Source organism: Alligator sinensis, unplaced genomic scaffold (assembly GCF_000455745.1).
Source record: "Alligator sinensis unplaced genomic scaffold, ASM45574v1 scaffold685_1, whole genome shotgun sequence".
Taxonomy (NCBI): domain Eukaryota; kingdom Metazoa; phylum Chordata; order Crocodylia; family Alligatoridae; genus Alligator; species Alligator sinensis.
In genome coordinates, this window is record NW_005842336.1 from 1,263,917 (window position 1) to 1,281,178 (window position 17,262).

Below are 17,262 nucleotides of genomic sequence, written 5' to 3' on the forward strand. Positions count from 1 at the left end.
GATCCGGGATGACAGCGGGCTGCTGCTGCCAGCTGGTGATGATAGTGGCTCTGAACTATTTCCCCAGCTGGCAGCAGCAGCCTGCTGAAACCTTGCGCACAAATCCAGGGGCCATACCCCCTGGGAAGAGCTGAGGGAATGATCAGAGAGCTGGGGAATTGAACTGGGAGCTCCAGCTGACTGCTGGAGCTGCCCCAGCTCCCAGGCAGTGTGCAGCACCCTGCCAAGCTGTGCTGCACCTGTGCAGTGCGACAGCTGCCGCACGGGTGCTAGGCAGTAGGGGGCACAATCCCCACTGCACGAGGGAGCTCTTCTGTGAGCCCTCAGAGGCCCTGATCCCCACTGCTGCATCCTGTGAGTGTGGGGTTTGTTCGTTTTTTTTTCTTGTTTAAAAAAAAAAAAAAGTGCTGGGATGCTGGGGCCAGGTCGGGGATGGGGCTGGGCAGGGCAGCCATGGGGGCTTCTCCTGCAGCTCCCCCCACCAGGGAGAGCCAAGCACAGACAGAGGAGCCACAGGAGAACCTGCAGCTGTCTGGCTGTGCTTGTCTCTCCCCAGCCAATCCAAATCTCTCCTAATCTTTTGAATCGATTCGGAGGCTTCAGATTCAATTTGGATCTTTTAATGGGTCTCCTGCTTTGGAGATTCGACTGCCAAATCGGGCCGAATCTCCGAATCGAATCGGAGACTGAAGCTTCGCATAGCTCTATTTAGTCGGTCATCTGCAACCAAACTATGTTAACTGGTGCCATTGGTCGTGAAATGCTTTAAAGCCAGTGGACAGTACAGGAGTTGCTTATTCTCTGTCACTTTTACAGTTGTAATATTGGAGTCATGAGATGCTTTTGTCTAGTGCAATAAAGGCCAAGAAAGTTATCGTTTAGAAACTGGATTTTTTTCAATCACTTCATAAGATTTGTAGATATTAAGGGAGATGACTCATCTCCATCTACCTCATTTTCCCCATTTTACAGATGGGCAGACAGATACTTAATCCCTGTAAAGTGCTTGGACATCTTGCTCTCATGAGAGGTAGGTGATATTTTAAGTCTTGGATCCTATGTAACTGTGGGCATAAACAGATATAATAATTGTATGGATCTCAAGTGATGTGGGTATAGGCTTTTAAGTGTCTGCATGGTCTTGTAGTATAGGACCATTGTAGTAGAAAACATTGTAATTTCAGCTCTGTTTCATATGAGGGGAAAAAGTTATAGCAAGCGAGCTAACTTGTATTGCTAGCATGCAAATAGAGCAGTTGCATCATAACAGCTGGTGTGTGTCCCTCAGTGGCAGCTCCCCCTCCTTTCAAGTGGTTAAGTTTCATTTGTCCATGGCAGGTCTGTGCTCTGTGTCTTTTGAACATTCTTTGCAGACATGAGTAGCCTTTGCTCTTCAGGGTGGTCAGTTTTTGCTTCTTGCAAGGGCTTCATGCTTACTGGAGTTCCTCTACAGAGCCAGCAGTCTTGCATTCCACCAAGATCAAGGTGGCTTGGGCTGGCATGTCTGTGTAAGTTTAGTGGGAGGAAAAGGAGGTTTGGTATTCAGTAGCTGTTCTGTTCCCTCTGCAATCCTGAGGCTTGACAGAAATAGGAGTTTACTTGAGGTTATGAAGCCACAGAATAATATTGGTTTGAATTTAATCCTCCTATTACACTATCTCAGACACAGGGCATAAGTTTTATGTGCAATTCAAAGCTGTCATGATATATACTTACAGTACCAGTTGGTGTTCAAGCTTTCCTTGGAGCTTGTATTGTTCCTACTTTCTTTTTTTTAAAATGACTCTATCAAACCTCTTGCACTGAAAGCTGCTGACAGCTCAAACAATGGTCTTACTGTCAGTCCTCATGTGAGGTCTACACCGTATTCTCAAACTTTTGTGCATCCTTTCAGAAATTGCTGCATGTGGTACTTTGCTGTTCTTCAGTGTGGAGAATTTACACCCCTCCCCCCAACCCCCTTTCCCATTAGTACTCTTCGAAATGCGGATCCATAGCTCAGTAATGAGGAGTTCACTGGGGTAAGATCATTTGGAAAGTCGGAAGAAAGGCTCAAATGGAATGTTGCAGCTGTTTTTAGAAGGAAATGAAATAAAAAATTGAAGTGAGCGCTGCAGCATTGACAATCTAGTTGAACTAAATGGGGTTTGTTGTTTGTTCTTGATCAGGTGTTTCTTTGGACTGAACAACTGATCTTTCTAAAATGCCCTTGGTTGGACCAGCCTCCATACTCATGGTCTTCTCATTCTTTTTTCCATGGCGTCCTTGATGTAAAGCTGTCTCTTAGCCCCAGTGTGGACCTTTTCAAGTCCTTCCTAAGTATTTGTTCTACTTCGAGTGCCGTGAATGTTAAATGGGGTGGTGTTCAGCACTATGAAATGCCTAGTGACTTGATGTCAACTTACCACTATCTCCCAAGTCTCCCATCGTAACCTTTTTTCTGCCTTTGTGCTGAGACAGACTTTGCTTAATGTTGTACAGCAAAGACATATTGGCGTTGAGCATGGCTTAATTCCTGAAATAGTCTGCCTCATTTTCTTTATCTCCTACCTAAAACACAGGCAAGAAAGTGAAACTGATGATGAAGGATTGTGATTTCTGCCAACTGAAGTGTGTGACACAAAGAAATAGGTGAGAAGAGGCGTTAACACAGGGGACGCTAGAGGCCTCATTTGTTCTGTTTATGCTAATATACTGTCAGAAGAAACAAGAGAATCCAAAATCAAGAGGAAAGGGGGGTAGCAGAAGCAGAGGGGGAAACCAAAAAAGGGAAAATGTAGCTTTTAGAAACTGTAAAAAGAGGCCTTTTTGTACTCAATGTTAGAATTTTACAGAGGATATTTTACTCATAATAGTTATGCTTGTACAACTCCTGTTTTGGTTGCAGTATGTTTATAACATACAGCCATTTATGCTTTGGGGCTCCACTACTATGACGTGTAGACAGTCTTGTAAGAGTAGGTCTCATATGTTGCATTTTTCTTGGCCCTGCCTCTCAGCTCTGACAGCTCACAGAGGAATACGTATTACTTTTGGGGAGAACGGGTGTCATGCTCTGTAGCAAGATAATGCTTTGTAATGGCTGCAAGAAATGGGCTGATCTTCAGCCCTGTATAACTACCTACAATGGTTCCTTTCATCTGGCCTGCTGTGCTGTTTGAGTCTTGGACTGGACCAGCATGCCAACTGGGATGTGTGGTAGCCTGGCCCAACATGCTGGATCTAGTGAGTAGGGTCAGTCTGTGGGCCTGATCTAGCCTGCAAACAGGGCCTGATGAGTTTGACACCTCTGCCTTTATATCATTGCAGGGCCCCTGTTTAAAGGCCTTTTATGAAGGCTTCCAAGAAGTACAGTGAGCAGGATTGCGTAAGCTTAGATGCTTTGTTCTGATGTCGTGGATCTAATGCATTTGCAGTGGGGGGAGTTACTGTTAAATGCAGTCAAAGACAAAAGTGTCACCAGTAATAAGTCTGGTGGCTTTGCTTACCAAATCCTTGTGTTCCTTCACCATCTTGCCTCCAAAAAAAATTTGGAAAGACTGTGGGAAGGGAAGAGATTTTTATCCCCTAACTTTACATTTAATAAACAAAGTCTGTATTGTTACCTATCCGTTGCTGTATCTAGGTTAAATCTCTTCCAAAGACTGTTTGTTTCTGCTTTGCCCATTCCCTTTGCTTTTAACTACACTTCTGTAATCTTGATCTTATTTCTCTTCCCCCCCCCACTCCCCTTGTCTGTCCGTGGTTGTATGTCACTCTTGGAGTTGTGGTGCCCTAGGTGTTGGAAACCTTTTTCCCTACCACAGAGCACACTTGTCTAGGTATAAATCTTCCTGTTTACTTCAGAATTAATGCTTTGTCATCAGCCTGCTGATACTTGGATTAAATATTCACCATATTGAGGCTTACGTACATATGTGTGCAGACCAAATACATGTAAACAATGGAATACAATTGGGATGATTTGCGTTTACAGTGTGTTCAGTGCAGCTTCTTTCAAGTGTTCCAGGTTTTTAAAAATAATTTCAAGCCTCTGTGGAAAAAGAGTTAAATATTCCTGCTTTTTATTCCTTGCTTGCGTGTGTGCATGCTCATGTTCTTTCCTGCTTGCTCTCCTTCTCAGTCTTTTTTTTAAATCTTTCAACAATTATGGCAATAATGGCAGTACAAAAATCATAACTGGCTATAAGAGGAAAACCAGCTGTGAATGCCACTTGGTGCCCATCCATAAGTTTGTCATCAGCTGCTATTGCAAGGAGTCTCTCAGGCAGTTGTATCTGTTTTGTAGCCTCACAAGAAGGAGGATTTTGCATAGTTCCAAAATTGAAAGGAATGAATAAGCTCCTTCAGATGTCTTCCAGACACTCAAACACAATTCAAAATCTCTGCTTCCATTTAGTATCTTAGAATGTTTTAAGCTCTTGAACAGAGACTGTCTTAACTTTTGTCTCTAGCAGCACTGAGTGCATTGGCTGGTGGGTCTTTCTTTAGAGTAGTCTAGAAGATTTAAGCTTTAATGGAAGGATTGGGCCATAGATCCCCAAGACCAGTGGGGTTCAACCTCTGGCCCACAGAACCCTATCATGCAGCTTTGGGGATCTCTCATGGGTCTGGAAACTTGGCAGCGGAGGAGTGGTGATTGCATAAATTGCTTCTGCCCTGTGGCCAGATTTTTGGACTCAGTGTGGGGAGTTCCCGAGCCACATCTGGCTTAGGATCAGACTGATGTGTGGGATCCCCTGATGTGTGGGATCATCCCCCCCCCATGGTGAGTACTGACCCTGTGCTGGATCTGGCCTGCAGACTGGCCCTGCACTATTCATTTGGCCTGTGAGGCTGGGTAAGTTTGAGTACCACTACCCTAGAGAGTAACAGATTTTCATAATCTGTGCTACTACCTCCAGAGTTCAAGAAGGGAACTCCCCAACCTGTATGTATGCTGTGGATTCCTTCTCCCAAGGTGCAGCACCCTGCTGCTGTCCATGTTGACCCCCATCCTATTCTCGTCTGCCCACTTTTGTAGTCTGTCTAAATCTAGTTGCAGCCTCTCTCTCCCTTCAAGTGTGTCCACCTCGCCCCACATCTTAGTGTCATCAGTAAACTTGGACAGCGTGCTTTCCACCCCCTCGTTCAAGTCGCTGATGAAGATGTTAAACAGTGCGGGCCCGAGGACCGAGCCATGGGGTTACCCCACTGCTCGCATCTCACCAGATTGAGTACAACCCATCCACCACTACTTTCTGGGTGCGCTCCATCAGCCAGTTTTTTACCCATCCAACTGTGCAGGCATCAATGCCGCAGTCACTTAATTTATTGATGAGGATGGAGTGAGAGAGAGTGTCAAAGGCCTTCGTAAAGTCTAGAAAGACTACGTCCACAGCAACACCATCATCCAAGGATTTAGTTACTTGGTCGTAAAAGGCAATCAGGTTGGTCTGGCAGGACCTGCCTTTGGTAAAACCATGCTGATTTCCCCTGAGCATGATCTCCCCTGCAGGCCCCTCACAGATATGCTCCTTGATGATCCTCTCCAAGAGCTTCCCGAGCACTGAGGTGAGGCTTACAGGCCTATAATTACTTGGGTCCTCCTTCCTCCCCTTATAGATTCTTAGATGATTCATAGATGCTCGGGTCGGAAGGGACCTCAATAGATCATCGAGTCCGACCCCCTGCATAGGCAGGGAAGAGGGCTGGGGCTAGATGACCCCAGCTAGATGCCTATCTAACCTCCTCTTGAAGACCCCCAGTCCTCTTGAAGACCCCCAGTCTTAAAAATTGGGACCACGTTAGCCAGTTTCCAATCCCCCGGCACCTGGCCAGATGACCACGAGTGCTCATGAGCATCAGCCTTGTCTGTAGATGCTTTCTCTGTAGAAGTTCAAGTAGGCACTCACCTGTATTTCTTTTCATATTTGTATTAGTTTTTATTAAACCTGGAATATAGGTGTAGACAGACTGCCTTTTTCATGCATCTTGCAAGTGTCTGATCTGACAAATGTTTTGGGAGGCCCATGTACTTGGACCAAGGCATATGATCAGGAATAATTGGTTTCCTGTAGTTTTCACAGACTTGGCAGTTCACTGAAGCCACTATGAAGAAATCCAGCAACAACTGGTTTATTCATAATAATAATCTCCAGAGTGGAAGCTGGCAGCTTCTGATGAGGTAGCACCCTACTCAGACTTCTAAATTGCTTTTTCGTTCTATCTGTGGGAAGAAAACTATCAGCCTAGACCAGTGGTTCTCAGCCGTTTGGGACTTGAGGCATCCTTTTGTAACTTGTGCGAGTCAAGTGCCACCCAGCCTCAAAAACTAATATGTTGCTGAGGGGCTATGATACCCAGTTGAGAACCATTGGCCCAGATAATGGATTGATGTATAAATAGAAACCAAAGTGCATAGCAGTGGGGGGAAATGGTCCTCTTAGAAAATTCCAGATTTTTTCAGGCCCGTAGGAAGGTAGAAAAAGCAAATAAGTACCTAAATGCTTTGAAATAGTACTATTCCTTGTTCAGACTCCTTGGCAACATGAGTGGATTGCTTGGCTTGTGTAAATGCTGATTTACTTGCTGGGTTTGTATGTACTTGGACAATGTACCAAAGCGGTTCCAAAAACTTAGGCAGAAAGTTTTTTGAACCAGTGAAATAAAAGCTCTTTGTTAGCTGCTGTGGTTGACTTACTACTGTAGACTAGGTGACACGTGTTGCCTACCAAGTATGTTTTCTAAGCAGTGTTTGTACAGAGTTCATAGAACATTAAAGCATGTAGCTATTGCTCTACCAATAAAAATAAATATCCTGCTGCTACTACTACAAGACTGTGAGGTTTAGTACAACTTGTTTTTAATGTCACCAAAAACACACTTTATGGAATTAAGTCAGTGCATTAAAGTATGGTCAGCTCGCTAATTTGTACTGCTGAATTTTCTGCGTTTTACCCTTATTAAGTAGATGAGCCAATAGTGGGGCAAGTTGTCGTGTTTTTTTGTTTTTTTTTCTCCAGCACAGCTGCTCTTCTGGTTGACTAAAGTTGCCTCCTCTGCCTCTGCTTGTGTGTTGTTTCACAGAATTCCTTATTATTCAATTTTAAGGCCAACGTACTGAGAAGCAGAAAAGGTGGGTAAAGTAAAGCAACTTTCCAGTTGCCTGCAGTGAGATGCTTATTCAAACCTGTTGTTCCTTCAGCATGAAATCAGTTAGGAAGTTAAATACATATATTTATTCACGCTTCACTAATTAGTGTGGGCAGCCTGCCCTCTTTGAGTGGCTCATCTCTTATAACTAATCTGGCTGAAGATTTCTCAGTTTCACATGAATCCTGATGTGGTTGCCTTTTGACAGAGAATCTTGTACTTGAATAACAAATTATCATGGATGTGTACGCATCCTTGCAAGTAAGGGAGACAGACATAGGGCGACTCTTTGCCCTATTCCAAAAAAAAAAAGTAAGGAAATGCTGCCCCCCCCCTCCTTCAAAGGAGAATTTTTTTGCTTGGCTTTGTGTTACAACCCAAACCATAATGTTTCAGCTTTAGCAGTCCCGGCTCTTTTAAAAATAAAAGTATATCTAATTATTGACTTACTATACCCACCTTCACTGATTTTGTGCAACTTTGTTTATAATAAAGGTCAGTGACATATTCCTTAAATTTACCCTATGGAATCTGCAACAGTTGCAATCTTTACTCCCCAAGTGAAGTTAATGCTGCTTCCACTGAATGTCTTGGGCAACTGGGTTCTTGCTTAGTAAATGTGACTGCTTCAATATTTAGGCACGAATGAGTCTTGCCTATTGGCAGAAGGATACTTGATGCTGACAGAGTTTATAGCTGAGTTTTTTTTATTGCTCAGCTCTTTAAGAGTTTCTTTTTTCAAACTGCTATTGTTTTAGTCTGTGTCCCAGCCATTCCTTCTCACTGACTTTGGCAAGTATTTTATCCTCTCTTAGAATGGTAGAGACACAGGGAAAAAGTTGGGATGGTCTGGTTCCATTGCCATGTCTTAAAACAGAGGTGTCAGACTTATCCAGCCTGCACTGCATGCAGTGTGCGGACTGGACTGGGCTTGTGTTGGCTCCAGTGCCAGTCTGGATCGGGTCCCAAGCTGTGTGTGCTAGAGCCAGTGTGGGTATTTGCGTGCCCTGGAGCCACCCCTTATGCTGTATGCATTGCCCATGGTACTGATTACAGTCTGCATGCCGGACCAGCCTTGCATGCTTCGTGTCGTGCATAGGATCAGACCAGATGGTGTTTGGATGGTGGCTTACTTAAAAGAGTTAGTCAATCAGTATGGATCAGATCTGGCCCATGGAGCTCAGTATGGTAACGTGGATTAGGATTTCCAAGTGATTGTTACCAGAGTGGATTCTAAATGTGAAAAATCAATCCATATTAAAGCTTCCTGTAGTAAGTGTATTATTTTCTATCAAAGCAACAGTCTTGTTCAGTTCCTTTGGCTTTTAGCTAGGATGCTTATCTGTCTTCACATTTACATAGAAAAGTCTGTCCTTGATTCTGTAGCAAAATTTATCTCCATAGTGAAGGTTAGTTTTTCTTGTGACTGCATGGTAGTCTTCTCTTTACTTTTAGTGCTCTAGCAAAAAAACAAAAGAAAAGCGAGGAGAGGAAAGGTGGTGCTGAAAGGCATAGCAAATTCAGGGCAACTTGTCAGAATGAAGAACATGTGCACATGTATGCACATAAAATAAGACCAGTTGCAAGAAATTGTAGCTTGCAGCTGCTTTAGCAGGGAGGCTTAGTTATTTTTACAAGGCTTTCAGGAGGCCTGACACAGCAGACTGTTCTGTTATACTGGCAGAAGCTCTGTTACCAGGAGCTTCCAACTGGAGCTGTGCAGGGCCTGTAAGATGCTTGTTTAATATCTTTGCCTCAGTTTATTTCTTAATTAGAAGTGCTCTGTGGTGCTGGGTGATTAGATATGGGCTTGAATTGCAGTCTCTCACTTAAGTGTGCTGACGCACCATCTATGTAAGAGCACTATTCTTGTCATAGAGTAGCATCATTCCCTGACATGCGCGTGTGTGCACTCACTCACTTGCATAAAAAGTAAGATTTCTATAATTGTTTAGGGCAGGGCTGTCAAACGGGTGGCGCATGGAGCTATGGCCCACGGGGCCTCTGGAGGAATGGAGAAATCCTGAGTGGGGCTGCTGCTGAAATCTGGGGTCCAGAACCCCACTGTGGTCATGTTGGGAGCAGGGAGTGGGCCATGGCTGTGTTAACCCTCATGTTGTTACCACTCACCTTGCTGCTGTGTCTGCGAGAGGAGGCAAGTTTGATTCTCCTTGGCTTAGGGTAATCATAATGATTTGATTTTTGCTTTCAGCTCACAGGCTCAGGATGAGAGTCTGGAGAGGATTTGCAAGTCATGAACATGTTTGTACTGAGCCAAAAGAAGTGCTTATGGCCTTGGTGGGCTACACGTTGCACATACCATCTTGATTACCATCTTATTTAATTTCTTTATTTTGATTTCCATGTGACCTCAGTAGCCAAAATCCAACAAGCCACTGCAGCTGAAGATGTGAGTATCTTACACCATTTTGAAAGCTGGTTGGCACTCAGTTGGCATAAAGCATGGGCTTGTTTTAAGCTGTTTTTGATAAACTAGCCAAGTAATCACACCAAGAATTACAATGGAAGGTTAATGTTTTCAGAAGCATTAGTCTTTTTGTGCATCTCACTTTCTTTGTATCCAGACTGAGATGCTTTCAGAAAGTACTGAGCATCTGCTCTCTGAAAACCACTCTTAGCAAAAAGGTTAAGATCTAATGGCCATATTGCTGGGCTAGCAATGACACCAAAATCATAATGTGGTATTTTCAGGCTGCTGTTAGCATGCAGCATACCTGTCTAGTTCCAGTGGAAGCTTACAGAGGGTTTTTGTTTGTTTGTTTTGTTTTCCTGTCCTGCTTCCCCCTCTCCCCTCCCCCCAAAAATATCTAAGACTGAAGAATCCTAGAAAACGGGGGCTGGTAAGAGCCTCAAGGTCATCCAGTCAAGTCTTGTTCTTCAGCACAGGATACTCTCTGTCTAACAGCTGCTTAAACTTGCGATGATGGAAATTATATAGCTTCTCTGAGTAGATGGTGAGGAAGGGAACAAAGGACGATTGGTAATGAAAGCTATTGTCTATGTGGAGAGTAGTTTCCTGTCTCGGAAAAGATTGAAAACACTGGCCCTACTTTGCTAAGAAACAAGTAAGAGTGAGTATAATGGAAGTTATACAAAATGGGAAGTAGCTATTTTTCCTCCCTCAGAACAGGAGGCATTCAGTGAACAAGTCTAAATTAATGGAAGGAAGTGATTTTTTCACATGGTATGCTAACCTGTGGAGGTTGCTGTCACAAGATAAAATTGAGACATTTAAATTTGTGATGATTTGTATTTGTATGGGGATAAAAAAAACAGGAAAGTGTATACCTTTTATAAAATGTTTTTCTGTAAGCTAATTTTTAACCACTGAATAATTAGTAAAAACTTGTCCATGGGCAAATTGTTCTGTAGTTGTCCACTACAGAAGTTCTTACCTCTTGCTTTGTAGCATCTGTAAAAGAGGATATTTAACTAACTCTAGTTCTGTGGTGGGAGTTTTGCCATAGGCTTGAATGGGATTTTATCAGGGGATGGTCTGTTAAGACAGTGGTGCTCAATGTTCTGGCTCCACAGGCCAGATGAATAGTGTGGGACCAATCCATGTGGTGCATGACCCTGTGTACTAGATCTGGCCATGTGCTGGCCCTAGCGTGGACTGCTGGTCTGCTATGCCAGGACCATGCCAACTGGCCCATGGAACCAGAAACTTGGCAGCAGGGGAATGGCAATTATTGCTGCCATTGCTTACCCACCACCAAATTTCCAAATCCATAGGGAGCCCATGGGCTGGAGGATATTGCTCTGCAGGCTGTATCTGGCCAGTGGGCCAGAAATTAAGCTCAGTTGTGTTAGGAGGATTTCTCTGTTCTTTATTCCTGTGAATACCAGACTTGGGCTGTTACTGAATCTGCTATTTAGCCAGACTGTAGGAAGGCCCCCAAGTGTAATTCCTAACTCGGCTCTTGGGGAAGGAGAGAGACAAAGGCAGCGAAGGAAAAGAGGTAGTGGGGGGGAAAAGCAGTCTTAGATGGAGGACTGTTAAATAAATAAAATGTGAGGATTTTTCTAATTGACCGTCTTGAGTTGCCTGTTTTCAGTTGTTAATGGCATTTTTGTTTTAGTGTAGAAAATGAGCCAGTACTATCTTGCGTTAAAAAATGGTAGTCCCATACCAACTTAATGAGCAAGAGAGATCAGGTCACTTCTGTTTCCTTTTTAGATTTGGGAGAACTCTGCTTAAGCTATGGTGGGAAGAAAGAGCAGGAAGTTAGGTGCCGTGGAAGCGTCCTCCATTATACCTCTTCATGACAGCTGCTGCAGGGAACCAACCTGGTGATGTACGTTTGCCTGTCCTTTTTTAAGACTTTTAGTTAGGAATCTCTTGGACTTGCTTTTTACTTGTGCTGCAAGGGAAGGGAGGAAATGCTAGTTTCTAAAAATATACCTGCAAGTCAGTCAGTGCTAGCGTTCCTTAATAATTCTAGGTTGTAATAACTCGCTCTTGAATTTCTCGATTCACTTAATTGAGATGCATGAATTGGTAAAATCACATGTTTCCTGCTCAGTTCTGTTTGAACAAACCTGCTGTAAACCTCTTGTATTTTCATATCATCTATCTACCTAAAACTACTGCTTTATTATTTAAATGATATTTGTTCAACAGAAAGCATTAGTAGCAATCAGATTATGAGTCTGGTTTTGTGTTTCATGTGAATGTTAATATATAAGCAGTTGATACAATCTTTCTAATTGGAGCATGGAATACTTAGGCTAAGCTGCAGCTATCTTTTTGATAACTTCTGTTAATGATCCTGCTAGAGCTGTTACGCTATTGTGCATTAATATCCTAATTCAGTGAATAACATGATCAGTATCAAGTTTTTAAACAGAAAATTGCATGTAAGAGGGTCTGTTTTGGTATCACGTTGGTGTAGCAGATAAAAGATGACATCAATTCCTCCAGTGGGATAAAGTTCTTGGAGATTTTTTTTTTCTCACCTATGCTTATCAGTCTCCTAGAAATCAGTGGTTCTCAACCTTTTTAGACTTGAGGCCCACCTCCAGAGCTTTTATAATTGAACAGCACCCCATTTCAGAAACTAATTTATTTAGAGAGCTTATCTCCTTGAAAAATACTGGACAATGGATCAGGGGAACAGCCAGGCAAGGGCTGTGTCTCAACCCGTGCTAATCTGCTTAGCTACTTGCAGTCTACGAACTCTTGAAAGGATTTCCCATCACCCTGGTTGAGAATCACTGTGATAGATCTCCTTCACAATCTAAGGCAATTTTTTTTTTTTAGGTATAAAGCACTGGGCTGGGACTTGAGAGAGATGGATTCAGTCCTTGACACCTACAGACTTCCTTGGACGAGTCAATTCATCTTTGAGTTTTTGTTCCTTTATTTTTGAGTCATAGCACTTGCTTACCTTTTATAGTGATGTGAGAGTAATGTGATTACTGAGGACTCCAGTACCACGGGGGGGTGCATATAAAAACCCAGATGATGATGATTTCTGTCCTTTGTCTCCATCAGAATAAAGTCTTCCTCTTTCCTGTGCTCTGATACTGCCACTGTTTTAAAAAAATTGCATCACGATTTTAAAGATGCCAGAATATGTCTTGTTAGTGTCAAAAATTAGCACCCAGATCTCAGGACAGGAAAAAAAAGAGATGTGGTCTCTTAAGAGTGGGTGAATTGCAGTGTTCATTCAGCGACTTTTTACAGCTCTGTCAGCAGATTGATGCTAGCTTTTATCATATCCTTCAAGGAACATCAAATATGTACAGTTCTCGGTGGCTGTTTTTATCTGATGCTGGTGTTTGAGGGTGGAGGAGAGCGCTTGTATGCTCTCTGCAGTAAAATGTTACATATTTCTGACAGGCTTTGGTGGTATGGACTTAATAGATCATCAGCACTCCCTCAGCCTCAGATTTTTTTCCACGGGACTGTTTGCTTGTGACACGGATCATTTCCAAGCTCCTGGGCAGTGGTAAGAGAAGCCCTGTGTGATTGCAAGACCCCCACCTAGAGACTATAGCAAAAAATAGCATGCACAAAAGGGAGGAGGCAAGAGAAAGCAGCACGTTCTGTAGATGCTGTGTTGCCCATTGCAGCACTGACGGACAAAAATAAGCCTGCCTGTAACTCACTGGGATTCTAATTACCATTTTTAAGAAAAGGCTAGTACCCATTTTATTTGGCAACAAGCGTGTTAACACAGATGAAAATACACAAACGAATCAGTGTACTGCGGAAGATGAAATGCTTCCCCTGTCAATTCTCAAACACTATTAAATCCACTCAGTCCAACACCAGTGCCTTGATGTCTGCCTCTTTCTTTGACCAAGGTATGGGAATACAGTATTCTTAACGGTGAGTTTATTTGATTTAAAATGCTTCATTAGTTGCTTTGTTCTCAGTTTTATTTTATGTGAAATATGAAGAGCAGCTGTATTTTAACAGGACATTTTTTTTTGCTTATATCTGAGTTCATGTTCGTTTTGCTTGTTTTACAATGAACAGCTCATTTGTGGTATAAAAACATACAGGCTTCTTAGAAGCATCTTCATTGTAAGTAAGAGTTGTTTTTCTGTTAAGGTTGCAAATAAAGTGCTATTTCTATTTTTTTTTTAATTCAAATCTAAAATGGTCAGATAAATTGATCTGTGTTGTCTGGGTAATAGAATGATGAAACTGAAGTTGATCAAGCATTTCCAGTTTAAGTCTCTTGTCGCTATCGAAGGAGCATGCTGTTTTTCTTGTAGTGTGGGGATGCTAGCACTAAAACTTCATTCACTGGGGGTTTATGCAGCTGAATCTGTAAACAAACCAGGAGCTGTCAGCTTGAAGGCTACTAGTCAAACCACTCACGCGCACAACCCCTCTAAGGAACTAGGCATAAAAAGTAAAGTGAGAGACATGATTTGAACTGGGAGGTCTCCTTTGTGTAACTGCCTGACAGAGCATTTAGAGTTAAAAGGTAAGCAGTATAAAAGATGGGTGTAAAGCTATCACAGAAAACAGGCAGTTCTTTTTCTTTCTTGGACAAAGACTGTAACAATCTCGTATCAATTTCAGATGAACTTTGTTCAAAGGGGAGTGAAATCAAACTAACTTCAGAATTTTTTGTTTTGAGAAAATGTATCTAGTATGCATTTATTACCTGCCTTGCTGTTCTGATCAGTAATATATGCTAAGTTTCAGGTAGCCTCCAGAAAATCTTGTAGCAAGTTTTGCTATTTTTTAAGGTGGGGAAATAGAGTTGGGTTATATGAATGCTCTTAAACTGCAGGAGGAGTCAGCATCAAAGCCAGGATTGGAATTAGGCTCCTAGATCTCCTCGGAGCGCTGCTCCCTCCCTCTCCCTCCTACCCCTCTTTGCTCAGTTAGAAATGTGTGTGTTTGGTTTTTGAAATATAATTTGGGTTCTGATGCTAAATTATTAATGTAAAACTAAATCTAGAGCTCTCAAAGTCACTGGGGCCACTGTTTGTCAACTGATCTAAAGATCAGGCTTTATTAGTGATTAGTGGCCTTAAGATTTCACAGCTAATTAAGTACTATCCTTTGGAATTAAGCTTTTCAGTGAGGGTAAAGGTAGAAGTCTTTCTCTTTTCCAGGCAGTCTTCACCAAAACTAGATGGTGATTGGAGTTTCCTGTTCAAAGATGAGCTGCCAAGCAATTACTTACGTTAAGGAAAAAAAAAGAATGACTAGCTGAGATCTGCTGACAAGGAAAATATGATTAGATGCTTTGCATTTAGTACCTTTGAAAACAGCCTTTTGGATAACGTATTACTTGCTTATGTTTTGGCATCTAAATCATCAGATGCAGCATTTCTTTGCTTTTTTTGCTCATCCCCTGTGACAAGTCATCTACCTAGATCATCAGAAATCCTTGTTCTTTAAAGAAATTTCAGATGTGAATGTTAGGAAGAAGCAGGCAATATGAGATGCTGGTGACTGGGAGGAACTGGTATTTTTACTTTACTTTTTATTTTAACATTTTATTTTTACTCTTTTAATTTTTACATAAAATGTTTGTGAAGGGAATATTTCATTTTTTTTAATGGGCCTTTAGAGCTCAGTATTCCTTTTTGGCACGATGCAGAATCTTGGCTTTTTAGAAATGAATCTAAATAACACCTGCATATTTAACTTTGATTCTGTTAGTGAAACAGTTGAATCCTGTCTCTACTTGTGTATAATTCTGGTGAGATATAGCATGCGCTCTGCTCAATTCTGCCCTCTGTGGTGATGAATGCTGCACACTGGAGAGCAGTACTGAGTGGTGGATATCTGACATCCTCCTATACATGCCAGGAATCTGACTCTGCATCTTTTGTCTCAGTAATGTGGGCATTTTGCAGCTCAGTTTGGCTTGAACGTCTAAGCTGTCTTTGCATTGCGCAATTTTAAGACAGCCGTCTATTCTTGTAGCTACTATGTACTGCAGTTGATAGAAAACACAGCAGTTCTAACATCCTCAAAGGGAACCTCCCAACCTTTTGAAATGACATCAGGATGATTTCTGTATAACATTCAACATAGCCTCTTTTAAGACTCCCATCTAAAGAAAGGGACAATTTTTTTTGTTTCTCTTAAAATGAAAGGAGCTTGTCATTATGAGTGTCTCCTGTCTATTGTCATAGCACTTATTTCTGGCCTGACTCCTGGCAGAAACTCTTGATATTTTAAAGCAAGGCTGTCTCTGCTCAGTATACAAGTTAATAGCTCCTTAGACTGTTAAAAATATAAAGCAAGAAAGAAGAAAATATCCAGCCAAAATCCTTGCAGTGCATTGTCCATCTGCATGACTTCAGTAATAAAAAAATGTAGATTTTATTCCTGCCTGAAAATAACTAACTTTCTGATGGAAAAAATCTGTTTTCTAGCATCTGCTCAAAGATGAGGTATTAACAATGGCTGGCAAACTGTTTCATGGAAGGTACAATGCAGAAAAAAGGTCTTAGTTAGACATGTTTAGGTAAAAAACATAAACAGTAACATTTGCTCTATTTGCAAAATTATCATCTGAAAAACGAGTCTGGATATGTTAATTTCCAGAATCCATAGGGGAAAAGCATATTCTTGCTGGCTATTTATCTTGGTCATCTTTGACCCTGTATAGTACATATATTGTATTAATAGCTACTTAGGAGATTCAGAGATATGTTGAGTTAAACTGAGGCTTTATATGGCAGTGGTGGTATAAATGTAAACTTGATCATTTTCCATTAATTAAATTTTCAGTGTAATTTCCTTTTTGGTAAAGGAAGCAAAACGTAATGCTGAGTTATACCTATATAGATATTGACATTAGGTATGTCGTAACTCATGAAAACAAGTATATGTGGGTTTTTCTTTACTAGAAATTTACACGAGTGAATACATCCTTGTGGGCAATAGACTTAATTTTTCTCATAGGTATGACATTTGTATTGCCTATGCAAAAATTGGCTTCTGCTTTATGTTGTAAGGTTTTGGCCTTAGAGGGATGATTGGTCCAGATCCCTATTCAGTATGCATTGTATTATTATACATACTTGTCCATTTTTCTATAGGACTGTGTAAAACAAAAGACTCAATATATTTGACAGATGAAACCCCAGTGTAATATTGGAACTCTAGCAAATAGCCCATCAAGAATGACAGGGGATGGGCAGGGACAGAAGCCTGCGTCTGGCCCCCCGCTCCTTTCAGACTGGGGCCTGGGCTGTTCCCCACCTTCCTCCCTGCTGCTTCGGGCCGGTGCCTGGGCCTCGTCCCCCTGTTCTGTCCCCTCCGTTATGGTGGCGCTCTGGTCCCTGCCCTTCAGCTCTGCTCCTCTGGCCTCGCCTCTCTCCCCTACGGCCCCTCAGTTCCCACTATCATGGTGGTGCTCCACCATCTGTCCCTGACTCTGTAGAACACTCTGATTGGCTGCCAAGATGGCCAGTCAGAGTGCGAATAAAGTGTTACGTATGGATGGGCAGACAGACAGACTAAGGCTTTTATAATATTAGTATTTTCTTATTAGGGAAGTGTGTGTTTTAGTAGGGTGGAGATACTCAGATGCCAGCATCCAAGACAGGAGTGGGCAATATATGGCCCACGGACTAGATTCAGTACATGGAGAAACTGTTTGGCCCACGGCGGGGGGG

At 42.2% G+C, this 17,262-nt stretch overlaps 1 protein-coding gene and 1 long non-coding RNA gene across 2 annotated transcripts in view; both read left to right on the forward strand.

Annotated features, from left to right (window-relative positions):
• PPP2R2A (protein phosphatase 2 regulatory subunit Balpha) overlaps positions 1-17,262 on the forward strand; it is a 68,939-nt gene that overhangs the window by 30,360 nt on the left and 21,317 nt on the right. The gene's annotated exons all lie outside the window — the stretch shown is intronic.
• On the forward strand, positions 9,378-13,486 carry LOC112551101. Its single transcript, XR_003095259.1, has 3 exons — positions 9,378-9,544; positions 11,336-11,453; positions 12,419-13,486. It is a non-coding gene; the product is annotated as an uncharacterized LOC112551101 (long non-coding RNA).